This window comes from Sinocyclocheilus grahami, unplaced genomic scaffold (assembly GCF_001515645.1).
Source record: "Sinocyclocheilus grahami isolate Dianchi unplaced genomic scaffold, SAMN03320097.WGS_v1.1 scaffold602.1, whole genome shotgun sequence".
NCBI classification, from domain to species: domain Eukaryota; kingdom Metazoa; phylum Chordata; class Actinopteri; order Cypriniformes; family Cyprinidae; genus Sinocyclocheilus; species Sinocyclocheilus grahami.
Genome location: NW_015505781.1, coordinates 397,695 through 422,021, shown reverse-complemented (window position 1 = coordinate 422,021; position 24,327 = coordinate 397,695). Strand labels below are relative to the sequence as shown.

At 37.9% G+C, this 24,327-nt stretch overlaps 1 protein-coding gene across 1 annotated transcript in view; it reads right to left on the bottom strand.

Moving 5' to 3' along the window:
* mef2cb (myocyte enhancer factor 2cb) overlaps positions 1–23,705 on the bottom strand; it is a 67,086-nt gene extending 43,381 nt beyond the window's left edge. Inside the window, exons 1-2 of the mRNA XM_016240845.1 lie at positions 23,566–23,705; positions 15,834–15,933 (exon numbers count right to left, since the gene is read on the bottom strand). The gene's annotated coding sequence lies outside the window, so the exon portion shown is untranslated. The remainder of the gene's footprint in view (positions 1–15,833; positions 15,934–23,565) is intronic.
* Between the last annotated feature and the right edge of the window lie 622 nt (positions 23,706–24,327).

Below are 24,327 nucleotides of genomic sequence, written 5' to 3'. Positions count from 1 at the left end.
AAATGAAGTTGCAAAAAGGATTGGAAAACAAGAACACCAGCAAAAATCTATCATGAATTAGAAAGCAATCCTGCCACTAATCAGTGGAAATTAATATTAGCTGGTTCAGTCCCAACACCTACAGTACCAGGATGATGAAGATGAAACGAGTGTTCATTTCAGCAAGACAATGATCCCAAGCACAGCCAAGGAAGCTCTCAGTTGGTTTCAGAAAAAGAAAATAAAGCTGCTAGAATGGCCCAGCCAATCACCTGACTTGAATTCAATAGAAAATAAGAACTAAAGATCAGAGTTCATAGAAGAGGCCCCCAGAACTTTCGAGATTTGAAGACTGTTTGTGTGGAAGAATGGGCCAAAATCACACCTGAGCAATGCATGCAACTAGTTTCTCCAGACAGGAGGCGTCTTGAAGCTGTCATTACTAACAAAGGCTTTTGTACAAGGTATTAAATAAATTTCAGTAGTTCAATACTTTTTCTCTGTGTCATTCCATTTTATGACACATAATTTAATTTCTGAAATTATGTGTTTTGTTTATTTGTATGTATGGATTACTTGGGTTATTACCGACATCTGGTGAAAATTTCATGTCAACAGCACCTTTTGAAATATTATTACTGAGAAAACTGGTTTGTTGGTTACGTGTTCAATACTTATTTTACCCGCTGTAGATAGATAGATAGATAGATAGATAGATTGGTTTAATTGTCTATATTTAAGTATTAAATATTTAATACTTAAATAGTATTTAAGTACAAATAACATGTTTTTATTAAATAAAATATCTATCTATCTATCAATTTTTTTTTTAATCTAAAGGATATAAAGATATCCATTCATTTTATGTGTGACTTAAGCATTCAAATATTTTTTTTTGGTGGTACTATACAGTATATGGGATGATTTGAGGCACCAGGTATCCTTCCCCCACCCGTAAGTACTCAGGCAACCTGATTCATCCTCAGCACAGCCTCTCACTCTCCCTTCACCCTGTACACCCTGGCCACCCCACCTCCCCCATCTCTCTCATTCCATCATCCCCTCCTTCACATGTACACATGCTCACACTCATCAGCTTTCAGATTACCACAGATGGGCACAATCCAATTTACACCAGTAAAGCCGAACTACAGCAGACAAGCTGTGGTTGATCAGCAGCCAGAGGCGCTTTAGACATAAAAACGGTCCCGTCGCCACCACACAAGCACTCATATACAATTTATGGCTGAATATGTCTGTTCTTGATGCACAAGTGTGACTGACCCCTGCTGAAATCAAGGGAACAAAGACTATGTGTGCATTTGAGATCAAATATATGTGTGTGAGAGGTTTTTAGTGTTTAGTATGTGAAATTATGCCAGAGAGAGAGAAAGAGTAAGGCGGAGAGGGACTACTAACAGGCTTTCTCTGCCTTGATAAGCCAATTCACTAATCCATAGCCAAAGCATATGGGGAGGGTGAGAACGAGAGAGAGAGACGAGGGCCAGAAAGATCCCTCCCCCCAAAGTGAACCACAGGAAAGACTTGGCTTAGTCTGACAGACAGAAGAAAGCCTGGAAGAGGGGTCACCACCAAAGGGCTGAAGGGTCACAGAGGGATGCTACAGGACAGAGAGGTAAAGATAAGACAAGTTAACCCACAACCTTTCTCATTTGATATATTGGGCTCAAAGCAAGAGTACAAAGAGCAAATCCAAGAGAAAACCTAAGGAGAATGAGAGAGATGTGAGCAGGTATCTCTTGAGGAAAAGGAGGAGAAGCTGCCGTCCATCTGTTAACCATGCCTCTCTGCCTCTGCCACAGATCACAAGGGTGGTGGGGGAACGAGGAGAAATCGTGGGGGAAAAGGAGAGAGAGATGGGGGCGCCGACACTGGGATGTAATGAGGTGCTGTGTGTTTTTCTCTCTCTCTTTCGTTCTGTCTCTCTCTGCCTTTAAGAAATGGAACTATGAGGGCAATGAGTATGTTCATAAACAGGCACGATTCTGGGTTGGCTCGGTCCCTAGTGTTCCATCGGAAAAGAAAAAAAATATTTCGCAAGCGCACGATTGTATTGTCAAAGTCCTAATAAAGTGAATATGACTTCTCTGTGCTCAGCGATATAATTTTGTTAGAGGAAAAAAAGAAACAAAGCAATTTTTTATTTCTCTAAGGGAACTCGTGTTGAGAATGAAAAATGATTAAGATGCAAATACCATGAATTATATTTGTAAAAAAGTACAGAGACTATATCTGATAATGAAACACTTGTTTTGATGAGATACACAACTCTGGCAGGTTTCACTTTTATTGAGATCTGGCACAATCTGTGTGGAACACTGCAGCGGTGCTTGACTCCCACCACATTAAAGTCATCTGTACGTTATTATTACAATCAGACAGGAGCTGATCTTTTGAGAAATTGACCTCAGCACAATGTTGCCACCCTTCGTAAACTCTCTGGCTTACACTTTCCCTCTTTTCTTTTCTTCGCAGCACATCTGCAAGACATTTGGTACTAGCGTGTGTTTGAAAAAAGGGCAGTATCCTCTATCCTCGTGGGGAAATGTGGTTGCGAAGATTTGAAATAACATATTACGGGGCAGAAAGTAAACCTTTTAGGAGGTGCATTATACATTAAATAAACCCTCACTCTCTTAAAATAAACTCCCATTTCCTTGAAGAGGCCAAAAAACAATTTTTAATATGTCTTCCGAACAATTCCAATACAAAGGCACGCTTCTGAGCCTTGAGACTTTTTTCCACGTCTTAATCCTAAAAATGTTCCATGTAGTAATCCTTAAAACTAAATAAATACTGTTATTTACACTCAAGGTTTTTTTTCCTTTAACACATATATTCATGGAGGTGTGGCTGTTTGGTTTGTGCTTGACGAGGGGCAGGGAGCCCATAGCGAGAGAGTTAACGGCCTATTGTCTGTATAAAGTCATTATGGGGAGTGCTTCTTAAGTGTGGCAGCGTCTGCCTGAGGGACAGAGCTGACGAGTGCCCATAAATCTCGGTTGTGGAAAAGACACAGGATGGGTGACCTGATCCTGAGATCCGGTCAGTGTGGGAGAGACCCTGGAAATGCAGATCATAATGAGTGCCTGTAAAAATGGCATACAGAATGCATTTTTACTTTGCATGTGGATTTAAAAATTTGAATAAATGGTACAGACTTTTCTGAGCAACGACTGCCCGCTAACCTATGCAAATGTAAGATTTGATGCATTATAACTAAATACATCTATTTTTTGCAAGTTTTTAAGAAAAAAATGTGAGAATTTTCTTTCCGTGATAAAAATCATTTTTTCGTGACAAAAAGAAAACATTTAAAAGGATTGTTAAACTGTATGATAATTATTTTTTAGTAAATATAAAAACACAAATTAAAAAGTTATTCTTCTGTGCACCAATAGGAAACAAAATCTTATGTTGAAACTTCATATGATGCAAATCATTTGGCATATTGCTTAACCAGTTTACAATTGGTCCTAATATTTGGAAGTTTAGTGCAGAAAAGCAATTACTCAACATATTTCATTTGAATTATCTCTAATTTCCACTTACTGTATTTTGAATGCAGTCAAAACACATTAAAAGCTACAGACACACAGTCTCATTACAGTAAGACAGCATCAGTGTCTATCTGGGTTCCTCCATGGTCATCTATACCTCCTAGACCCCCCCACTGTATGACTGGATAGAGACAGGAAACATACACCCACACACACAGAATGGTGGAAGGATATGACATCAGCAGCCACAGACAATCAAAGGTGTAAAGGTGCTTCCTTTCCTAAACTGTTCCAGTGTACACAAAATGGGAACCAAAACTCCTGCGCTTCCTTCTCCAGGCCAGAAAAGAAGAAAAAATAAGAGAAGAACAGAGAGAAAAAGAGTTGAGTGCTTGAGCCACAGCTGACTGCAAACAAACGGCCTTGGCTGATGCAAGCCCTGACAAAAAGGTCTTGCGGTTTTTACTTTTTAAGCACTGAAGGCCACAACTTTAATGACAAGGCTTTACCAACATACCAAATCACGGCATCCACACCATTATTAGATTTCATCACACAAAACAACCTCATTCTGGGATAGTAAAACTGATTTCACAGCCCATCTTATTTTCATTTGTTTCTTCATAAACTCATTTCAATCCAGAGGGAAAAAGGGCACAGATGAAGAGAGACATTTTTTAAAATGTGAGGTTTTATTACCAAAAGTGTAAAATTATAGATGAACCGCTGTTCTGTTTTTGCAGTGATTAGTGAATAACTATTTTCAGGTGCTTTGCTAGATTAGGGCATTGGGTGGAGGGATTTATTTATGTGATTTCAGGACTCTGCTGAAATACCTTCCCTCTGTCTCTACAGGAATCAACAGCTAATTACTTAAATAGTTCTACAAGTACCTTAAAATAACACGCCTGCCCCTCTGACTTCCCAAAGTTCACCTCTCTTTGTCAAAACAACTAAGAATCTTGGCACAGAATCATGTACGACTAAAATACGACATGCTCTTGTCAGGTATATGTGAGTTTACATTGCAAGCAGCACTATTTGGTTTGAATCCAGTTTCAAATCACCATAACAATTTTAACTTTAAAATCATTTGTTGAACTCTCTATTGTTTTCAATTGTTATCATACAGTTATCAATTTCAATTTAATACAAGAATCTCTTCAATCCCAAAGACAAAGACTTTGGCTACATCTAAACTCATATATGGATATTTAATATAATAGTAATTATTGAATTTAATGAAGCATTTTTAACCACTGAAATACATTCTGTATGCATGACACCATGTTACTACAGCCAACTACAGCTACAGCTAACATACTACAGCCAAACGGCTCACAGTATTTTATATATTTAAAAAAAAATGTAAATTATATATAATTAAAACAATTATAATTAAAACAATTTTCGTTGGTAGTGTCTACTTGTTGCACACTTCAGAATCTCAGTTGATATAGTATGTCACCTGCATATTATTTTCCTTTTGTGTCATGAATAGTATGTATTTGTCTCCAACTAATTCGATGAATTGCTTTCTGAATACTTTGTAACAGGAAAGTATGGATATTTGGTGCGAGGTCTGATGAAAAAGCGCTGTAGTGTTGGTCTTTCATATGGTGGCACCTGACCTAGCACAACAGTGGAAAATAGAATGAAAGGGTGTGAACAGCAGTTGCATCCTTCATGAAGTCAGTAAACAGTGAAGTGTGGCCTGCTAAAGCCAGAACTGGGGAAGGTGAGAGCTATCTTTCAATTAGCGATTGGTTACTGGCCCAAGGAAAGCATTGCACAACATACTGTGTCAACTGTAACTGAAAGAGGCGCGCTGAAGCCAGCTGCTCAGCTGACAGACACATACTGAGTGAATGGTGTAATGACTGATCACTGTCCTGTTCTGGCCGGCCAGCTGTTAGTAAAGAAATAAGGCAAAAATTACAGCTCTAACGGCGGCTTTGTCTTGGTCAACAGGGCGATGGCCATGTGGTGGACATGAAATGGTGATTGCGTGAGTTGCTTTGGTTGGTTTCATCGGTCATTATGCTGAAGACATCACCTCAAAGAATCTCTCAGACTTCTGGGTGAGTTCTTAGTATTAGTGGAACAGAGTTAAAGACAGAAAGGAGAACTGAAATAACGTCCAACTACGTTAACATGTCAAAAAAAAAAAACAGAAAGAGAAACAGACTCGTTTGCATGATAGGCATTTAATTTAATTAACTATGACTACGTTCACACCTTCAGTGTTCGAAATAAACAAACAACCATATTTACTAACAGGTTTAATTTTGTTCTGTTCATACATCATCTTTCAGAAGTGTATTGAATAATGTAGGAATTAATAACTGTGGTCGAACCCCTTTTAATTGTCAATACATCTGTAACTATAATGATAGTGACTAAAGTAGATGCCAATTATTGCGCCTTACACAGCATAAAGTTACGATTGATATGACATTATTTAAAAACACAAACTTGCAGTGGCTCTCACATTGTACTGCATGACAGGCAACTAGTTGGATAGCGATATGGCCCAAAAAACTATCACGATAATTTTTTTCATATCAGTCTATATCGATAATTATCACGATAAATGTCAAATCTTTATTTCTTTCAAGTTTAAAGCCAGATTTTTGCTCCAAAGTGAAAGTTGTAGAAACCAGACCATTAATTTTCCTTAACAAAATAAATATCTAAATAGAAAAATTTATTTCTTAGTGTCTGCATGTTCTAAGGAGTGATATTGTTTCAAATCAAGAAACAGATTTGGGTTGCCTGATAATATTAATAATAATATCACTTTTTTGTCTCTTAGAAATGCACATTTGATAGTAGCTTGAGTTAGGATGCAGAGGTAATTATTTGTTGTTTATCAAAATCAGTAACATCTGTAAAAATTGTAGCAACCTCAGTTTTACATGGTTAAATTTATTTAATTAAATTTTTTTTATTAAGCATTGGTCTCCCATAGTAGCATACATTTAAATCATGATAAACACAGTTAAAACCACACATATAGCACTGCAATACAATGGTCAAAATATAACTATATGTTTTTTAGGTAGCCTATTTGTATGAAAAACAGTTGTTTAAAAACATTCAGTACAAATGCACACATGCTATAGCTTAATCACAAATACGTACTATAATTACCATTACTCTGTATTAAAATTCAGTGTGAATATCCCAAGTTTCTGCCACAATACCTTGGTGCAGTGAGTGTTACTACAGTAAATCCATGGTAAATGATGGCGATGTGTAGATTGAAAAGCCTTCTGACTGTCTCGTTGCACACTGTGTTTCTCCTGTTTGGCTTTAAACTAGTTTAAATCACTAAGTCATTTGTGTTCATCGCTGAATTCAAGCAGTGGCTCTCACAGCGCTGTTTAGTGCTCGCGTGACCGAGTAAACACATCTGCTCTAGTGAGCTTGCGCCGCGCGGCAGTTTGAACTTTGATCCGAGCGGATAAACGGTCTGTGTGGCGCGCTTTAAATGAGTTGCGCGTTTTCATTCTGCTTTTGGCGCATAAACATTATATCGAACATTTATCGAACTCTTCATATCGTTTTATCGAGGAAAATTATATCGCGATAATTATTGTTATCGAATTATCGCCCAGCCCTAACTCAAGTTTAACTGAAATCACTTTTAAAATTCTGAAAATGTAAAAGAGTCACATAATTTATTGAAAGCAGCGTCACTCTCGTTCAAAGCTGAATTGTGTATGAACAGGCATGTTTATGCTAAAACCAGAATGACAAAAGCATTTGCTGTGAAGCGTTGCATAGTTTATTTGGAAAACTAGCGCAGACACAGCAACCACTAATCAGCTGTACACTTCTGGAGTCAAATCTAGAAACAGAATTAGGTGTTTATTAATACTTAACTAAATAAAAGGAAAAGAAAAGAAAAAAAAAAAAACTAAACTTGTCACTGTCAACAGACAAGGCCTGATATCTTCACCCAAAAAGATTGCTGACAGAGAATGACAATGCCAATGTCTTGTGATGTCAGCCATGTTTTTGAGGGTGATAGTTAGGTGAGAAGACAAAGTCATGTGACCTCCCCACAACACAAGACAGCATGCTCGGATGAGCCTCTGATTATTTCATTGTACATTTTTCTATCCCCTCTTCTCCCTCTATACCATGGCATTCTAATCAGACTAATTAAAAGCTTTGTTCATTTGGAAATCTCCGATGACAATTTGTTTCACTCTACCCTACAGCGGTCCTGTGAAAAGAGAATTAAATTTGATCTTCTGACAGCAATTATTAAACGCTCCCTCCTGGCTTCAATTAAGCCCAGAGGCTAACGTGGCTCACCAGGCAAGAGCGAGGGCCAAGATACTTCCTTTGCCACTTTGTCATTGCGCCCTCTCTTTCTTTTCTTTGGATTTTTTTTTTAAATTCATGTACAGAATCTCACTGCAATGATTTAAAGATTGTTTATGGGAAATTTGTATGGTTCCTTCTTGCAGTGGCTTTACAAGATGCTGGTTGAAGGGGCAGAAAAGGGAAGTTGAGCAACCTCTCCGATCAATCGGCAGTGATTGCATGAAAGTTCTTTTTATGATGTTTCGGTAATGATGGTGTAAGAGTCGGCGAGCAGATGTTTGTTTCATATTCACTGTACTCAAAAGCAAGCAAAAAAGGTTAAAGGTCAGAATGAGATTGCTATATCATCAAATGTGTCACCTCAAGTGTAATTTTCTTGTGTATTTATGTTAAACAATGTGTTTTTTAGGACTCTGATGCAATACCTTTCTTCTATCTCGTCAAGAATCAACAGCTAATTACTTCATTGGTTCTACATATACATTAATATAACATGCCTGCCTCTATGACTTCCCCAAAGTCCAGCATTATTTGGTTTGAATCTAGTTTCAAATCACCGTCATCATTTTCTATACTTTAAGTTATCTGTTGATCTTTCTATAGATTGAGCTCCCTCTATATAACTCTAACTTCCAGTAATATAAGAATCAATTCAATCTTAAAGACTGTAGCTACATCAAAATGAATATTTTACTGAATATTTAATATAATAGTACGTACTGAATTTAATGAAGCATTTTAATAATAGTAGTACATACCAAAATACTTTCTGTACAGATGTACAGAAATTGTGAAAATAATTCACTCAGTATTGTTTAAACAAGTACAAGTGGAAGAACTTTCTTAGTACATAAAATACTTACACTCAACAGCCTCTCTCTCTCTCTCTATATATATAGATAGATAGATAGATAGATAGATAGATAGATAGATAGATAGATAGATAGATAGATAGATAGATAGATAGATAGATAGATAGATAGATAGATAGATATAGACATAGATATAGATATTAATAAATTAAATAAAACTATACTAAATCATTTAAATGTAAACAATTTGAATTTGGTTGCTCTCCAGCTCTAATCAGGTTAAATTTAGTATTTTGCAATATGTAGGAATCTCTGTGTTTCCATTATGTTTGGAAACTCAGCAATGCAAATACGCTCTTCTGACTGATCTGTGACCTGCTCTGTAAGCAAATTACATGACTCTGTCATTTTGAAACCTTGCCCCTGCGGTTCTCAAAGCAATATGTTCAAATGACTGTTCCCTCTGCCTACACTGACCAGAGAAATGAATTGATAGCTACCCTAACATCACACATGCCATTTCTGACCTTGAGGTGACCTGAAGACATCTAAACTGATCACAAAACACATATAGATCTGTCAGGGAGAACATAATTTGAAGTTGAAACCCATTCAGCAAGGATGTCCTTCAAAACGTTGACCTGACTCTTTTTTCCCCTCCACATTTCTCTCTCTCATCGGTCCCAAAGCTCTGCGAGGAAACCAAGTAACCTAGATTGGGAGGAAGAGAGCGCGGAAGAGGAGATGAGGATTACGTGAGCCCAGACACTATCTCAAATCTCCTGCTGCGAAATGTTATGCCATTATTCTGCACTCCCCCACCTTGATTTTCAAGCGATGTCACAGTTCAGTTTAAGCGTAAGTCAATCCGCTTGATTGTTCGAAGCATTTTTGCGCTGTTGACATTGCGGATCATTAAACTGTGATTGTTGCAGTTAGCGTTTGTCTAAACATGAGTGGCAAAATGACTGGGTGACGCCTATCTCTCTTTCCTCCTCTCTAATGGTTCTTTCTTGAACCACTGCTTCCATTTCTTGGACTTACTTACTTTTATGCAGGACTAGGGATGTCTAGTAAGTCGACTAGTTGGAGAGTTACATGAACGACTAGTCGACTTAAGGAAGCTTGTATAATTAGGCTAGTTTCGGGTGCACCGAACCTCCATTTGACAAATTTCTTAGGGGGCCTTTACATAAGATGTGTTCAAAAACAGCTTGATGCACACTGGGGTTTTGAGACACGTTTTTAAAAGCTGAGCTATTTTTAACTTGACATGTCATATAAAAAAATGCAACACTTAAAAACAGCTCTAGACGCGACTCAACGTCATAGGACGCCCATCTGAATGTGAATGACTGAAGCAACGGTGCTCTAAAGAAAGTTAATTTTATATAATTTTTAGAGGTTTTACACTTACAAATAAATTTGCTTAAAACGTTCTTCGCAGTGATGCCATAGAAGAACCATTTTTGGCTGCACAAAGTACCATTCAGTCAAAGGTTCTTTAAAGAACCATCTATTTCTTACCTTTTTATAAATAAGATGTGTTCAAAAACAGCTTGATGCACACTGGGGTTTTGAGACACGTTTTTAAAAGCTGAGCTATTTTTAACTTGACATGTCATATAAAAAAATGCAACACTTAAAAACAGCTCTAGACGCGACTCAACGTCATAGGACGCCCATCTGAATGTGAATGACTGAAGCAACGGTGCTCTAAAGAAAGTTAATTTTATATAATTTTTAGAGGTTTTACACTTACAAATAAATTTGCTTAAAACGTTCTTCGCAGTGATGCCATAGATTCTTCCATAGGTTCTTCTATGGCATCGTGAAGCACCTTTATTTTTAAGAGTGTACTGTGCAAATTGTGTAACTGTGAAATATAGTGCACTCTCAGCATGCTAATAAAAGCATCATATATATATATATATATATACACAATAAAATATATATTTAAAGATATATATAAATATATATCTAACCCCCCTTTGATGTCCTCACAGCTTGGACCTTGGGGAAAAGATAGCCCCAGGCCTAGTTTTGCATTACAAAATATTACGAATAAATATTTACAAAATATGTATATGAAAATAATATATTTAAAAGAAATACATATAAAAATATACACACAATATATAAATATAATTAAATATATCATAATTTAAAAAAACCTGATCTCTTCTGGTAAGATACCTGCAACCCCCCTTTCATGTCCTCTCATCTTGGAGCAGGGGGACCAGGCAGCCCCGGGCCCAGTCTCTCATTACTGTTTCAGCATGCCAATGCACACCCCCCACCCCCCGTTTGTAGTGGTAAGAGGAACCACCAGGGGCTGGCACAAGTTACTCTAGTACCGGCTTGCCCCGACCTCATCAAAGCATGCGCTCGTAATTTGTCACAGAAAGCAACCAATTAAGATGCGTTAAGGGACGAGGGAGGGGAGGGAGAGAGAGAGAGAAGGGTAGACGGGGCAAAGCAGTGAAAAGATAGCATTTGATTAAAGAGTCAGCGCAGCTGTGGTGAATCAAAACGGTCCAGACTTTCAAAGAAAACCTCAAAAATGGACGGGAGGTTTAGAGTGCGGAGCTAGTGTGATCAGATAAAGCGCTGCTGGTTAACCCTTGAGGAGGAAGAAAGAACGGAAAGAAAAGTGATCGTAAATATTAGATTTTCTTGAGTTTTACTGGTAGTAGGCACACACATGCTGACTTGACTGACTTTGTAACTAGCCTCTAGATTATGCAGTACCAAACTCCTCCCACTTTGTTCTGTCAGCTATTTATAGCTAAGATATTTATTTTAGTCTTAATATATATGCTAAGTTTCCTTTTTTCCGTCTTATATAAATATATATGCTAAGTTTCCTTTTAAGGGTAATTATTTCCTTTTTCTCATGTTTCAGCTTCATAGTGACATTCAAGATGTCCTGCCATGCATCACTGCAATTAATCTCAGTCTCTCCCCTGTGTGCAAAAAAATGTTCCACAACTTGTACCTTTTTTTTTTCCATTCTTCTTTCAAATCCTCCATACAGGAGTATCCATGTTTAGCGTGTGATGTGTGCGCGTGTATTTCACTATTTATTTATTTATTTTCTCAGGCTTTACCTTGTTGTTCAGTAGCGTGTCAGGGTTGCACGCATTTGCATAGCTTCCTTTACCGCGTGTTTCTTGTGTCTTGCAGCTGTGACGGGCTTGTTTTTTTATATGTGATCAGAAAACAGTGACAGCGAAAGTTTTCCGATGCCGCATGCCGGATTAAACGGCTTCACTTTTCTGCTTCACACTTTTCAGTCATCTCGATGAAGGAGAAAAAATATGCTAGTCAAATAAATAAAAAAAAGAGGAAAAATCTCTGCTCAGAGGAAGAATAAAAAATTTGCGAGATACATATCATGTTGTTTTTTCAGGCATTTATATAAAAAATAATCACCCTTCTAATTGCTGTTATTCTGATGGTAATCACTCACTCTAGCTAAATAATGACCGCTTCTCGATTCGACTCGATAAGAGCGGAAAAGAAAACAAGGGAAAGCAAGTGCTTACAGCCGGTGTTGTGTAAATCAGGTCTGTGTGTGTGTATTTCCAGAGGCTTATCTACACCATCTCGTTTTTAGAAGGGGGGTTTGGGAAAGTGCAGCCTGCAGAAGGTTGCGAAGGGAGGGAAGCTTTTTCTCAAGGCTCCAGCCACTCGGAAGCACAGGGATCGGCCCGACGATCTCCCTCGGCTCCCGATCCAGCTGCAGTGTTCACATAACCCCAGCTGTCCCCTTCGGCTTATGATAGCACAACTCGTCTCTCCCTCCCTTCTTTGCATTTGCACCCATGGACTTTTCCACTCCCTTCTGCACTGCTGGGCACACATCGGCCCTTTTCCTCCCTTGTACGTTGTTTTTCTTTTTCTGCGTTGTATGTTATTTTGCAGATTTCTATTCCCCCCAACCCTGAGAAAAGTCTTATGGCTGTTTGACCCTGAGACGGGATGAGAATGCCCACCCCCTCCTTTGCCGAGCCTCCCTTTCCTCGTTCTGGCGCAGATGGTGGGGACTTTCTCCTGTCTCCACTTTCCTCCATCCTCCTATTCTATACTTGAGTCTCCCTGGGTCTGCTCCCAGCTCTGGCGTTAGGCAGACGTTCCTGCTGCGCATTATCCCAAATAAACAACTCATTACACATGTAATTAACCGAGGGGGCTAGCCAAGCATCGGAAGCTAATCCACACCAGCATTCCCAGTGCCTCTCTTTTCCGATTCCGCTGGAGGGGAGCTTGGAGAAGAAAAAAAGTCGGCTGTGTTTAGGATAAGTAAGAGAGCGAGGGAAAGCGAAAAAAAATTTCTTAAAAAATTACCCTTTTTTTGCCCTCTCTCTGTCATTCTTCACGAATCGTGCTTGGCTCTTCCTTGTTTTCTCGACCGTTTCAGAAGTGGGTCATCGACGGGCTGCCTAGCAGCATTTTGAAGAACGTGGAAAAAAAGGTCTGTGCCTTGCCTTGGTGAAAACAGTTGTAGACTTTTTACGAGCGGCCTGCTTATCCAATTAAACTGTCATAAACACATTAATATAACGGCACATGCCCGTTCGGGGAGAGAGAGAAAGAGGCTAACTGCCTCTTTATTAACATGAGGTTTCTTCACCTGATCGCTGAAGCTTGAGCAGTTCCTCTTTCTTGCGAAAGATTATGATGAATATAATAAGATTACACCTCCTACGTTACCAGGTCTACACAGCGCTTTTAATCTGACCTGGGAAAATAATAACTTGAGGATAAAAGCAACCATGTCAATATAATGAAATTATGTTCATTGTGTGTCCTCTACTCTAGTGGGAACAATCCAGTGTTGTTGAAAGAGACAACAGCAGTAAATGGTTAAGCATATATTTGAGAGATTATGACAGTTTCTGTCATTTACAATGCATACACAAGTAATACACCACTTTGAAAACCCCCCTGTCAAACTCTTTCCCTCAACAGCACTGTAACTTCAGACGCTACGGTTAAAGTTGTAATCTAACCAAGGTGTCAGGCCCATGTTCAAGCCTCTCTGCGGTCTACAGGTGCTAACGTAGAGACCAGAGGTCCAATACACAACCCCTCTAGAGAGACACCAGCGGGAAACTAGGGCGAGCTAGCAGGAATGTTTGCCGAGTCAAATTCAAGCATGCCACATCATTAATTCACAATCTTAACAGTTAGCAACAGGGCTGGGGACGTCGTAATGTGCTAAGTGCATAGCTCTTTACACTGAGGTTTGTTTTAATCAAACATACAGTGGTTTTTGAAGGATTCTCTTACACTCAGGAGTGCTGCTTTAATTTGATTGTAATACAGTAAAAACAGTAAAATTGTGAAATAGTTTTGCTATTTTAAATAACTGTTTTCTATTCAAATATGTTTTATAATGTAATTTATTCCTGTGATGGCAAAGCTGAATTTTCAGCAGAAATATTTTGTAATATTATAAATGTCTTTACTGGCATGCACTTTCTATCACTTTCTACTATCAATTTAATGCATCATTGCTGAATAAAAGTAATTAATATAAATCGTACTGCCTTTGAATGGTACTGTACACATTTTAAAACAAAGTAAATAAACTGAACTATTTGCTTAGCAAAGTACCTCGAAATTTTAATTCACTGAATTTAACACACACTAAAAGTAAGACGGTAAAGAGGTAATATGCAATTTAACCTCAGGTTAATTTACCTTAATGTATGTTATCTTAAGTATCAGTTTAACGCTCAAAACTGACTTGGTGCAATCTGGTGTAGTTAGGCTGATTGAGTTTTATTAATATTTTTTAAAATATTTGTTTACATTCACATAAAATACTTTTTTAGGTTCCTGAAAAATCCTTTTTTTTATTACATTACATTGTATTCTACTGGAAGTGGGAAAATACTTTAATGTTCATAAACAGCTCATGTTTGTAATGAAGAAATAAAATTAGCACTTCACTTCTAAAAATATTCCATGATGTGGACATCGCCCTATTAGATTACACTCCATGCCTACGCACTATATTCTCTCTCTTCACTTCGCACACTACCTTCTCTTTGCCAACCGAGAAGACCATAAACCAAGCTCTGTCGCAAGCCTAACATATAGTCATATGACTATTTTCCATTTAATAAGTTCCTGTTAAAACCACACATATCAAATTCTGTATAGGGAGAGCATGATATTAACAGAATACAACATGAATATTGGGCGGTGGGGGGACAGCAGAGCTCACCAGAGTCTCGGCAGGTATCTCCCTTGCTTTCCTCATCTATTTATAAACCATGAGCCAAATCAAGAGATGATAATTAGAGAAACCTTGGTTGCTATCACCAAACCTCTCCATGCCAAAGACCTCCCTGTGAATGTTTAGAAATAATGATTGAATTCACATTTAAAGGTTGATAAAGGAATAGAAACTATCATATTGCTGTTTTTTCAGTTCCCCATCTTAAAGTGGTCATCTGAATTTCGTCATGCAGATATTTCATTGCTCCATGAAGCTATTGCCTTAGATTTAACCTTAAGCACCACTGGAGCCACTGACGAGAAACCTTGGTTGCTATCACCAAACCTCTCCATGCCAAAGACCTCCCTATGAATGTTTAGAAATAATGATTGAATTCACATTTAAAGGTCGATAAAGGAATAGAAACTATCATATTGCTGTTTTTTCAGTTCCCCATCTTAAAGTGGTCATCTGAATTTCGTCATGCAGATATTTCATTGCTCCATGAAGCTATTGCCTTAGATTTAACCTTAAGCACCACTGGAGCCACTGATAAACAAACCAGAGGTAGAGGTAAAACATGAAATCAGTTAATGAATTAATAAAACCTGCTAATCTGCCTGACAGACTGTAACTGGACACAGCAGTATCAGCTTCCGTGGGAACCCACTTCTGGGTCACAAGACACTGTAATCTTGAATTGCATTTTTATTGGTAATTTCAATATCTTGATCAATACAGCTTCGGTCCCACCAGCTATATGATAGCACATGCTAAGTTTCATCAGATTCTCTGATTCACCATACATTTACATGGACATTTCCTCACATTTGGCAAGTCAGCTATATGAGTCAATGAAAATGTCTTTAGCCTCAGGATCAGTAGGCCACAGTATCATTTTTATTAACTGTTACGTCTATTTGAATAGCATGTATATTACGTTATACCCACTGTGTTCACAATTTCTTCAGTTCTTCCAGCTCCAGCACACAGTTTTACCAGGAAGACCCTTTTAGGTTTCAGAGTGTGGTTTTGTTTGTTTAGTTGGCACCTGGTGAAGAGACACAAAGAGAGAGAGAAATTCTTTCTGTGTGAATAGCTATATCTAGGCACAGTGTTCAAGATACACTGCATGGCTGGGGGAACTACAAAAGGAATAAATAAATATATTAACAATGTTACTGAACTTTCTCTTGCATATTCATGTCTTAGGTAAACTAGATAAAGAACAGGAAAACAGAAACAACAGTAACTACAGCAACTATATCGTATATCATTGATGGTGACCTGGCTGACTTAGATCTGCATAAGCATTTGCAGTTTTAACCACAAATAATCCATTACTGTTATTCTTTTTCTGGCATGCAGGAAATAACCTTTATTGCAACATTTGCAGGTAAATATTTACAATTTGTTTCCAGCCATTTTCTGCCATTTTCTTTATATGGATAGATATACACACACATTTTAAGATATAAAATAAATATATAAGAGCATTTAATATATTTAAAAATATTTTATATGTTTATTATTTATTTTACACATTTTAAATATACTTGATTTGATTTCGGATTGGTAAATTTAACTACATTAGTTCAGTCTACTAAACATTGTGCAGTAGAGCTGACTAATGAGTTTGTTAAAATGTTAAAATTTGCCTGTTAGAATTTCCCCAAAGGCACTTTACTCTAATATCTCAAAAGGGGGTTTCTGTCAATGGAATCATAAAACTGTAAAGATTAGTTTGTTTTCCTGACCTAATTTACAAACAGAAAGACACATTCTGTATACATTATTCTCCCTTTTGTTTTCTTTGGCTGTCGATCCCTACCAGACTGTCGGACCTGCTTGCCATCACTCAGGAACAACAATCCGATTTCCAGTAAGTTAAAAGCCACAAGGAAAGTGCCCAGTAGCAGTTATGTCATTTCGTATACACATACAAGAGGCTTTTCAGAGAAAGGTAATTTTGAGGTTTCGGCCTCATCTGTTCATGTTTGTAACGAGCAGATGTAAGGAGATGGAAGATAAATACACAATGTTAGCGGCTGACAACAATTCCGCCTACGTTGTTTTCTTTTCGGGAGCCCGGTAGTTACCCACGTGTGTCTTATTATCTTCAGTCAGACATAAGTAGCGTTCGGGAGGATAGAAGGACAAGGCCTCTATTTCATTTTATTTTAAGAGCACGATAAACATCAACACATTTTCTTTGGCAAACAGGAACAAGCAAGGCTGTGAGTGTTTGAGTGTGTGCGTGAGTATCCGTGTGTAATCTGTTGCTGATCACACTCATGTGAAAACACAATCTGGCTGTCAGAGCTGATAACATTGTCAAGTGCTCAAACACCAGCGCTGAGCTTTCACAGTGCATGAGAGCACCGGGATGAGCCTGTCTCCCAAGTCTGGCCAGATCATAGATTCTTCTTTTCCCCTCCTCATTTTCTCAGTTTATTTTACTCCTCCCCTCTGCTTCTCTCTCTCTCTCTCTCTCTCTGCCACCTTCAATTTCAGCCGTTTCCTCTCTTTCCCTCTTTCCTCTCCTAAACTTTTAAGTTTTAGATAGGCAGACAGATAAACACACCGACAGGCAGTGAGAGGAAAACACACTTACTAGCTGGTATTTTTCTCCTCCCCTCTGCTTCTCTCTCTCTCTCTCTCTCTCTCTCTCTGCCACCTTCAATTTCAGCCGTTTCCTCTCTTTCCCTCTTTCCTCTCCTAAACTTTTAAGTTTTAGATAGGCAGACAGATAAACACACCGACAGGCAGGGAGAGGAAAACACACTTACTAGCTGGGGTAGTTATGCAGCACAAAGTTATTTAAGAGTCTCAAAATGGGTGTAAAAAATGGCTTTAGAGGGCTACAGAACGGCATTTTTGTTTTGGCTTCAGTTCAGCATGCATTTATGTCTCAGTGTATTGTTCAGTTTCCTTATGGTCTGTTTTTACGTTGGAATGCCTTATATTTTAAAATTGTACATTTAAATAAACTAATATAATATAATATAATTATTAACCTATTTATTAATATAAAATATTTTCCCCTAAAATTATTCATATATTCTTGTGCCCAAAAGGCAGATATTTCAAGCAGGCAGATATTATTTTATTACTTTAATATCATATATTATATATGTTTTAGAAAAATTGTTATCTATAAATCAATCAATTAATCCATCAGGAGTTTGTATATCTGTCAAATAATCTAATACAGTAAAAATTAAAGCTGTATGTTTGTCAAGATATTAAAGGGGCAGTGTGGTCTTTGAGATCCTAAAAGAGACATGATGGTTAAATTAAAAACTAACATGCCATGGAACATCTGAAAGCATTTTAAGCTCCAGTAGCTGCACACAAATGTATAAGACGTGTCTCTGCATGTTCACCTTTAATCATACAGTATCATTCATTCATTTCATAAAGGTCCTGCAGGCTAACTGAATCAGTGCCATCCTTATTTTTGGCCAATTTGGCACATATATTAAGCAAATGAATGCCTGATTAATCTTCATCACACCAGCCATTTAAGATCAGGTTTAATAGTTCTCAATAGAGGCTGAGATCTCATCTTACATTACCTCTGACCCTTCAAAAAGTCTACAGCAAGCCATTCTACATATGGCTGCAACTTTCAATGGATCTCAGAGTAATAAAAAAGTGCAACTTTGCCTTTCCATGCATACATTTAACTTGGAAACTTCTAAAAGTGCATTGCTGATGAAATCATCACGGTTTGAGCCCTCTCTTCATTGCATTTAAATAGCACCTGAGCACGCTAACACATATTGTGGTTGGAAGAAAACCGGTAGTGAAGTGTTGACTCGTGTGGGGACAAATTTGGTAATTTGCATGTTCTGTTGGGCAAACAGCGCGTGAATGCTACACCTTTGATTCATTATAGATGAACCACAAGCAGCACAACACGGTTAAGCCTTTGTGCAGGATGCTGCTGCTCTGGTTTCAGTATTAAAGCTGTGTGCTGGAAAAAGCCACCCCAGTTCCAGTTACTCTGCACTTTACTGAAGTCTTTATCTCCCCTGTCAATACACCTGTACTCTGTCCCACTTGCTAATAGAGGCCTAAATAGGAGTTAGTGTCAAATGACAGTAAAAGTTGAAAACTATATTTGTTTTAACTCCAAACATGTATGAGCACAGCTTAAAGGGCAGTTTCTTGAAACAGTTCTCTATTGACTTGTGAGTGAAATGTGCACCTGCAATACATACTTCTGCCAGCAGGGGCACACAAAGGCTTTCTCACAGCTGAGTCAACCCTGTCCATCACAGCTAAATAACACAAGAGTTTAACTGTAAGTTAAATGGAGGCAGCAACCAACATATTATTGGCAGCATTATTGGAAGTAACATGCATAGAAATAAATAAATAAATAAATAGTCAGTCTCTTTATTTCAGAATTAAAATTTCTGCTTTCTAAAGTATTCTGTTGATTGTATCACTTTCACATCTTTGTATATTTCACCCTTCAGCTCAAAGTTCCCTTTGTCTGTCTAATGTTAAAAGCTGGAAAAATAAATATATTAAAAAAAATACTTTAATGATTTTTCCTCCTTTGAACGGTGGAAACTAATTCACTCATAACCTCTGCGAAACTTGCACAGTTATTTCATTGTTTCAACATGTTTTTTTTCACAACGGCGGCACTAAAAAAGATGCCAACATCACATTTTTCTCTCTCCAGACTTAGAGTGCCAACCGGTGTTTCCTGAGCTTGTGCAGAAGTCGGGTCCTAACAGATGGTGGGCATTATGGACAGGCAATGGAAATTCTACCTATATTTTCTTACATTTATTTCAACCTGCTCATAATAGTTGCTTTACCAGACAGTGTAGATTATCTGTGCAGGGGGGTGGTTACGTACATGTATAAGTATGTCTGATGTGTTTTATTACAGAAAACGTTTTTGTCACAAACTCTTACTAGACATCTGCAGTTCTTTTAAATACAGTCTCTTTCATCCCTTCACTCTTTGTCTGTGTTGTTCTCTCATTTATTCTCTCTCTCTCCAACAGCGTTGAAACTGCTGCTCAGCGACACTCATACACACTTCAGGTGGTAAAGAAATCAAACTCACTTCTACACTTTTAACTCTTGATTTCTCTCCTCAGACTGCAGTAGAAAAAAGGACCATTGTCCTCTTGACCTGAGACATGAACTGAGAAGAGAAGCCCCTCTCTATGCCACATAAACTGCAGAATATACTGGATCTTAAGGCCCACAGTGGAAAGGCCTTACCCATAAATTACACAAAGCAACATTTTACAAAGCACCTTCAAGAAATAAGCTCACCTAAAAATGACAACTCTATTTTGTTTTTTACTCACCCTATCATATCAGAACTCAGTAAAATGTAGACTACTGTTCAAAACTTCAGGGTCGGTTTAAATGTTTAAATGGCACTGAATGGCATTTAGTAATTGTGTGTATTATTACAAACATCAAATTTGATCAATTGAATTATTTAATTTAAAAAAAAATATGGAGGTGGAAGGTCATGCTCACTATTCACTTTCCTTGTATGGAAAAGAAGGCCTCGGACATTCCATTCAATTTCTCCCTCTACAGAAGTAAGACAGTCGTGTGTGTTTTAAAGGAAAATAATGGTGAAAAAATAAATGACAGCATTTTCATTTTTGGTCAACTCTCCCTGAAGAGTTGTAGATATGAATGATTAAAAAAAAATTATCAATGTGAGCAATAAAATGTTAGAATGTCAAAGCCACTAACTTACTACTTCGACTAAATGAAACGTCAGATTTTTTAACGAGGCAGAAAACCGCCCTCACACACACTTGCAGAAGCTTCACACTTGAGAATATAGATGCACAGGAGTGCTGAGTCTGAGGAACGATTCTGGATGTACACATATCCGCGCAGCGCAGCTCTGCTGAACGGATGCCGCCTAAACCTCTTTGTGCCTGCAATAGCACCCCAGACTCATTCTTATTCAAACAAGATGAGACTGGAGGCAGGCAACAGAGATTAGCCTGAGATCAAAAGGCGGTGAAGCACTCGTGTTTTGTAGATTCAGACGGGCCCCATCCAGCATGTAAGATCCACGAAGGAGCAGAGCGCTGCGCCAGTGCCATCCTCTCCAAGGGACAGAGAGGAGTAAGATGAGCAAAAAGAGAATAAAGAAAGAAAGGAGCAACGACAGACGGCCAAGACTACATCTCCAATGTGAAATATTGGAATTAGTTTATGAAAAAGAGAGAGAAGAAAGAAAAAAGTAAGCCGTCACTGTGAGCAATTATAGTAGGACAAAGATACCTCTCCCTTTTTTCAACGTTAGAGAGATGAAACTGTTTCCATATGTATAATATGTCACAGTTTTCGGAGAATTTGTTTTAAATATGAAATACTCGTTTGACAGACAGTAATATGGAAGCATGTAACCTAAGAACATAGCATCTGGATCTGCAATATGCAACATAAGGATGGCAACTACTGCGACGCCTGCGTGCCAACTGTGATTAATATAAATAAATGTGGGGGGTTTGTTTCTCAACACTGTACATGTTTCGTAGTTAATGTAGACTTAATAGTGGCATTAGTGCACAAACTGGTCCGTCTTTGTCGCACCCTTAACGCAGAGTGCTGCTGGTACTTCAGTTCATAGCTAAAGTCAGATCGCTTATGCTTTTAGATGCACTGAGAAATACGAGGAAAAGCAAACAAGGCTGACTGCCATATTTGTGTAATTTCCAGTTAATTTGGGGCTATTATAGATTTTGCAAATAACACGGGAGCCTGCAGGAGCTCTGGAGAAGAGGACTAGTGCAGAAACACACACACAGGTTTGTTTTTATGGTTTATGGGGACTCTCCATAGGCGTAATGGTTTTTATACTGTACAAACCGTATTTTCTATTGCCCTACACCAACCCTACCCCTAAACCTACCCCTCACAGGAAACTTTCTGCATTTTTAGATTTTCAAAAAAACTCATTCTGAATTATTTATAAGCCTTTTGAATTATGGGGACACTGAAAATGTCCTCATAAATCACCTTCTCATTGTAATACCTATGTCATACCCATGTTATTATACAAATTAGTGTCCTCATAAACCACATAAACATGCACACTCACACACACACACACACACACACACACACACACAGACAGACAAACCAAATCCTGACATAGCCACTGGCGAATAGACAGAGAAGGGTTCAAAAAGAAAAAGGTGCCTTCTCTACAAAGTGCACCACCTTTGCTGCGAGAAAACAACGCTCTTTCCCAACCACAATTCAGATGAAAGATTTTTATTTATTTATTTATTTTGGTAGCGAGAAAGTTTTTCAAATGACAAACATGGGAGCTTTGGTAAACTGGGTCAGAGCTGCCTTGCCTGTGTCTCCATGGGGTGGGTTGGTGGGGGGTGCGGAATGTCACACCCTGAACACCCAGGAAGAGAGGGATTAGATGGCAGAAAGCTTGTAAGTGATGCTTTCTTAAAAATATGCTGCCTCAGAAATATCGTTCTCAGAATGCAAATAAACTACGCTAGAGGAGGAGGCAGATTGAATTGTGATTTTATTTTATTTAGCTGATGTCAAAACTAACCGTATATTGTTGAGTCTTAAAAATATTGTAAATATTTAAAGTAAATAAAAATGAGAAAAATATAAGAAATTAAACAAAATATAAAATTATGTACATTTTATTCTCAAAGGCCTGATGTCAAAACTAAGTCCATATTGTTGAATCTTAGATATCTGTATACACACACCCACCCACCCACCCACCCACACACACACACACATTAATAAAAATAATATTGAATTTAATATATAGGTAAATATAAATGAGAAATGAGAAAATACATCAGAAATTAAATACATTTTATATGCAAATTTTATTATCAAGGACTGATGTCAAAACTAAATGAAAAAAATATATATATATATATTACACTCTAAAAATGCTGTGTTATATACAACCCAGCGCTGGGTAAAATATGGACAAACCCAGTGGTTGAATGTCTCAAGATTATGAAAGGTATTTCTGAGTTTTCTTTCTTTTTAAACACTCCCCACAGATTCCCCGAGTTCTCATGTGCAAACTTTTCAAACCATTCAGACTGCTTCTGCAAGTGTAAGGTCACCAATTCCCCCGTTACTTCAAACTTAAACTAGCAATGTCAAACATGTACTAAGGCCTGAGTGATACAAATTGATATTGATTCTGTCGTGGCAGCTAGCTCAGAAGTGAGAAGAATCTACACTGTGCTGAGGCTCAGAGGTTTCCCCCATGCTTAATTTCAAACCAAGCAAATAGTTGTTGGATTCAATTACTCTAAACAGGAGTAATAATTTAGTCTGACATTGAGGAATTAGAACAAAATAAAAGCACCAAATAATCTCAGGATTAGAGAGCTCTTGTGTCTGTAATCATTTCTGTTGTAGATTACATACACAAATTAGTACAAATTATTATGTGTATTACTAGTAACTAGCCGTTATGCCATTTCAGACCCCCTAAACTTCACAGCTCACATTGTTTGAACTGAAATCCCCTCACAGAAGGACAAATAAAACAACTGTCTCTACAACATATTATGCTCGGCCATTGTGCAGTTCTCAATTTTTCCACAGACAGACCTTTTCGGTTCATCACAAGAGGGGAAGGAAGAAAGGAAGAGCTTGGAAAGGAAAAACTCACCGGTGCAGTTCTTGTGCTTCCCCAGGAAGTCACACCCTTCAGCTCCAGCTGTGGGCCAGGTTAATCAAACGGTTACAAAACAAATTCAAAGTCATTAAGAAAAGAAATGCCCTGCACTAATAAAGCCAGACCAGCTGGCTTTGAACAGAAACCCGATGTGGGTTGGTTTGCCCTGCAAATTCTCTTGGATCTGTTGTTATGCATACACACAGAAATTAGACACTTGTTCCCTAAACACACACCCCCAGAAAAAGTGGCCCATAAGATTTGTGGCATAAGAATTTGGCAGTGCCTGATCTCCACCTGTTCCCGTCTCTCCAGGCTCAGAGGTAAATTTAGACTTGAGAGATATCAGTGACACTCAGACCTTTGTCATTGCTAGAATTGGTGTCCCAACTGTCATCAAAAACATCAAACACAATGGGACAAGCCTTACCTATCTATCTATCTATCTATCTATCTATCTATCTATCTATCTATCTATCTATCTATCTATCTATCTATCTATCTATCTATCCTATATTTTAATTACAAAAGCATTGTGAGAGTGTTGAATAAAAGCAATTGATCACCATTATTTCTGCAAGGTTAAAATTCACACCACACACATTATTCGGACAGCGACACAATGTGTATTTTCAAGAAATATTTATACCAATCCAATTATGAATGATAGTTTAACCTGGAATAGCGCAACTACAGGGAAGACAGGCATTTCCCACTTCAAAAGTATATTCCCAGGGGCTCACGAAATTCCATTCC